Below are 5,000 nucleotides of genomic sequence, written 5' to 3' on the forward strand. Positions count from 1 at the left end.
CGTCTCAATTTTATTTAGCAGTTCATCCATCGCCCAGTTCCAGGCAGTCGGTCCAAGAATTGATCCTTGAGGACAGCCTCTTTCCATCTGGCGTTCTAATTTGTCATACTTCGTCCTGACCAGCATTTTTCTATTGTCGAAGTAACTCTTTATAATCGACCAAAGAGTGCCACTACACCCTGAACTCATAACTCTTGCCATTAGAGCCGGCCACCATATATTATCGAAGGCTCCCTCAATATCCACAAACACCGCTACAGCATATTTCTTATCCGTTTCAATAATACTTCGTCTTAATGTGATAAAGGCATCCTCTGTCGACTTCTTCTTTCTGAAACCAAATTGCTTTTTAGAATCTAGTCCCAGATCCTCGTAGCATGTCTGTATTCGATCCATAATTATACGCTCGTAGACTTTCCCTATTGTAGGCAATAGGGCGATTGGTCTGTATAGTAGATAGGGACAGTGGGAATCTCGTTAATCCATTCATGCGCGTCACTAATTAGATGACGAGGCATTTGGCTACCTTAAGAGAGTCATAGTTACTCCCGCCGTTTACCCGCGCTTGCTTGAATTTCTTCACGTTGACATTCAGAGCACTGGGCAGAAATCACATTGCGTCAACACCCGCGAGGGCCATCGCAATGCTTTGTTTTAATTAGACAGTCGGATTCCCCTAGTCCGTGCCAGTTCTGAGCTGAGCGTTGAATGGCGGCCGAAGAGGACGACCACGACGGCTCGCGCCGCCACGGAAGCCTCGCAGCAAGGAAGATCCGCGGGAGGCCAAGGCACGGGACCGAGCTCGGATCCCGGGACCGGCGCGAGAACGCCGACCGTTCACCTCGCCCAGGCCCGGCACGTCAGCCAGACCCGCTTCCCGACCAAGCCCGACACGCCCCGCTCCTCAGAGCCAATCCTTATTCCGAAGTTACGGATCCAATTTGCCGACTTCCCTTACCTACATTATTCTATCGACTAGAGGCTCTTTACCTTGGAGACCTGCTGCGGATATGGGTACGAACCGGCGCGACACCTCCACGTGGCCCTCTCCTGGATTTTCAAGGTCCGAGGGGAAGATCCGGACACCGCCGCAACTGCGGTGCTCTTCGCGTTCCAAACCCTATCTCCCTGCTAGAGGTTTCCAGGGAACTCGAACGCTTATACAGAAAAGAAAACTCTTCCCGGATCTCCCGACGGCGTCTCCAGGTCATTTTGGGTTACCCCGACGAACACTCTTACGAGGGCCCGAATTGTATGCGGTTCCGCTGCCGGGTTCCGGAATAGGAACCGGATTCCCTTTCGCCCGACGGGCGTGTGTCATTATATACATATTATAATCTTTCGTTTTCGACACTCGAGTATATTGTACGCCGTCATTGACATAGGATTTCTCCTAGGGCTTAGGATCGACTGACTCGTGTGCAACGGCTGTTCACACGAAACCCTTCTCCACGTCAGTCCTCCAGGGCCTCGCTGGAGTATTTGCTACTACCACCAAGATCTGCACCGACGGCGGCTCCAGGCAGGCTCACGCCCAGACCCTTCTGCGCTCACCGTCGCGACCCTCCTACTCGTCAGGGCTTCGTGACGACTCGAGGGAGACGATTGCCTCGCGAGAGAGCCGCAAACGCGGTCCGACGCGCGCAACGCTCCCGTCGCCGCCCCACTTGCCGCTGACGGCAGAGTATAGGCTCGACGCTTCAGCGCCATCCATTTTCAGGGCTAGTTGCTTCGGCAGGTGAGTTGTTACACACTCCTTAGCGGATTCCGACTTCCATGGCCACCGTCCTGCTGTCTTAAGCAACCAACGCCTTTCATGGTGTCCCATGAGCGTCGAGTTGGGCGCCTTAACTCTGCGTTTGGTTCATCCCACAGCGCCAGTTCTGCTTACCAAAAATGGCCCACTTGGCACTCTGATCCGAGATGCTCGTGGCTTCATAATTCAAGAAAGCCAGAGATCTCACCCATTTAAAGTTTGAGAATAGGTTGAGGTCGTTTCGGCCCCAAGGCCTCTAATCATTCGCTTTACCAGATGAGACTCGCGCGCGTTCCGTGCGGAACGGCCGAGTGCCAGCTATCCTGAGGGAAACTTCGGAGGGAACCAGCTACTAGATGGTTCGATTAGTCTTTCGCCCCTATACCCAGTTCCGACGATCGATTTGCACGTCAGAATCGCTACGGACCTCCATCAGGGTTTCCCCTGACTTCGTCCTGACCAGGCATAGTTCACCATCTTTCGGGTCCCAACGTGTACGCTCTGGGTGCGCCTCTTCTCGCGTTGAGAACGAGACGCCCCGGGAGTGCGAGGCCGCATCGCGACGCGGCCCATCCTCCCTCGGTCGACGGCCAGGGCCGACCTTCACTTTCATTACGCCTTTAGGTCTCGCGACAAGTCCCAATGACTCGCGTACATGTTAGACTCCTTGGTCCGTGTTTCAAGACGGGTCCTAAGAGTACCCAAAGCAGTAGCGTCGCCGACCGGTATCCGTCCCCCGTGAGAGAGACGTTCGCAGGCCTGTCGAAGGTGATCCGTACTTTAACCAACAGCGGGCCAGGACCGGGGACGGCGCAAAGTCCGTAACCTCCGAGTACCGTGGCGCGCGCTTGCGACGGCCTCGACGCACCGTGTAGAAGTGCGGCCTGATACCTTGCGCGTACCGCCGAGCAGCCGGCCGGGCGACCGAGGGTTTGTCGCGTGCCGTTTTACCGGCGACGCGACAGTCACCGCACCCGGGCCGTAGACCGACACCCAGCGGGTCGCGACGTTCTACTTGGGGAGAAGTGCACGACGACGACAGCCGGACATCGGCGCACGGTAGCGTGCCCGCGCGCGAGCCGCGAGGACTCCGCGGGACATCGCCCACCGACGCGAAGCCAGCGCCGCTGACGATGAATCTCCCCGTTCGATCTTTTGGGTTTCTTAGGTTTACCCCTGAACGGTTTCACGTACTCTTGAACTCTCTCTTCAAAGTTCTTTTCAACTTTCCCTCACGGTACTTGTTCGCTATCGGTCTCGTGGTCGTATTTAGCCTTAGATGGAGTTTACCACCCACTTAGAGCTGCACTCTCAAGCAACCCGACTCTAAGGAGAGATCCTCCCGAGACGCGCACCGGTCGCTACGGGCCTGGCACCCTCTACGGGTAAGTGGCCCCATTCAAGATGGACTTGGACGCGACGCGACGCCTCGGGATAAGCGGATCCTCCCAAACACCACATTTCCCTGCGGCGGAACCGCGGGATTCGGTGCTGGGCTCTTTCCTGTTCGCTCGCCGCTACTGAGGAAATCCTAGTTAGTTTCTTTTCCTCCGCTTAATAATATGCTTAAATTCAGCGGGTAATCTCGCCTGCTCTGAGGTCGTCAGAGTTTTGTAGAGAAACTCTCTACAAAGTGATATAGAGAGATAGAGGGAGTGTGCGGTGGTGGAGTTATTGCGCTAAGTAGTATCATTATTGTTTGTTAACTACTACTATTGTTAGCGGTAACGCACCGACCGATATTGCGCGCGCGGCACAATCTAGTCTTGTTTCGCGGGGACGCGAGAGAGGAGATAGATATATTATAATATCGTTTTGCGCTTCTTTTCTTCCGTCCCTCTAACTTCCACGATTATAATAACACGGCGCGGCGTAATTATGATGCGCGCGCGCGCGTGTATATATATAACGGGCGCGGTATGGAATCGATTCGACGAGTACACGACGACGCGTGCCGGTCACAATCTTCGTTCGAAAATTTCGTGGACTCGGACACGCGGTCGGCTCGCGATTCATCCGCTTTTTTAAGGGTGGATTTCTCTCGCAATTTCTCTCCCTCCGCGTACCGCCGGACGACGACTGTGCGCGCGCCGCGGTTTCCCTTCTCCATATATTTTTACCGTAAGGTATCTCGCGCCGCGAGATAGGAGGCGAAGCCTCGCGTGTAATAAAAGGCGCGGTATCGCGCGAGCGCGCTGGCGCACCGAGAGACCGAGAGAGAGTCGCACAGCGCGACGACGCGATCGGAAGAGACAACGACGCGCTAGAAAGACGGACGCAGCAGAATGTGCTGCTGCGCCGCTTTCTTTTTGCATTTTATTCGCCAACTACGAGATCACTCGTAGAGAGCGAGATCATTCGAGTGTCGCGCGTCGTTCGTCGTCGTTCCTCTCGCTTAAACTTTTCGCATATTCTCTCGTGTGTCGTCGTTGTGTATATCTCCGCCGACAACTCTCTCCATATCATTCGACAGCCTCCGGGCGCCGCTCGCGCGCGCTTCGCTATCCTTTAAACGCTTTGTGCGTACACGCGCGCCTCTCTCCTCCTCTTTATAACTCCTCTCGCTGCACACACCTTCGGTGTCATTTCAGACGACGCCAATCGACGACGGCCTCTCGTCGAACCCGTCGCCAATACATACTGGGAGGGTGACAAAGAGGCTCTAGTCTCTCTCGGGCGAACGTCCAACGATCGCTCGTACGCCGTTTACGCAATGCGACGGGGGCACAGCGACGACAGCCGACGACATTTCGTCGTTTCACGGCTACGCCGTGGCTCGTCAGCTTGCGTAAGGGCGCAAGCAGTTTAGGTTTGTTAAAACGACCCTCAGCCAGGCGTGGTCCGGGAATTGTATCCGTGGACCGCAATGTGCGTTCGAAATGTCGATGTTCATGTGTCCTGCAGTTCACAAGTTGACGCGCAATTAGCTGCGTTCTTCATCGACCCACGAGCCAAGTGATCCACCGTTCAGGGTAATCGTTTTTCATTCGTCGCGTTCGTCGAACGCTTCACAGTTCATCCATCGTGGTCTCCACTCCGAAGAGTGAGAGAAAATCGTGGCTCTTCGATCAGCCTGGCCGCGCGTCCGAGCACGCGCGGACCGCCGCCGCAATCCCGGTAAAGGGATCGAGGCTACGGCACAAAGTTGGTTCGCGATCGGAGCGTCACTTCCCCCGTTCGACGGGGAAAGAGCCGGGGCGGAAAGTTCTTTGAATAAACCATCGGACACCATGGTCCTCTCGTC

The 5,000-nt window shown here is 55.3% G+C and overlaps 1 non-coding gene and 1 pseudogene across 1 annotated transcript; both read right to left on the reverse strand.

The window, feature by feature from the left end:
• LOC145965903 (large subunit ribosomal RNA) overlaps positions 1-3,359 on the reverse strand; it is a 6,073-nt pseudogene extending 2,714 nt beyond the window's left edge.
• A 1,217-nt stretch (positions 3,360-4,576) lies between these two features.
• LOC145965892 (5.8S ribosomal RNA) lies at positions 4,577-4,731 on the reverse strand. Its single transcript, XR_014436860.1, has one exon. It is a non-coding gene; the product is annotated as a 5.8S ribosomal RNA (ribosomal RNA).
• Between the last annotated feature and the right edge of the window lie 269 nt (positions 4,732-5,000).

The sequence above is a fragment of the Camponotus vicinus genome, unplaced genomic scaffold (assembly GCF_025532165.1).
Source record: "Camponotus vicinus isolate PSW18456_S1 unplaced genomic scaffold, iyCamVici1.0 SCAF_15, whole genome shotgun sequence".
Lineage (NCBI taxonomy): Eukaryota > Metazoa > Arthropoda > Insecta > Hymenoptera > Formicidae > Camponotus > Camponotus vicinus.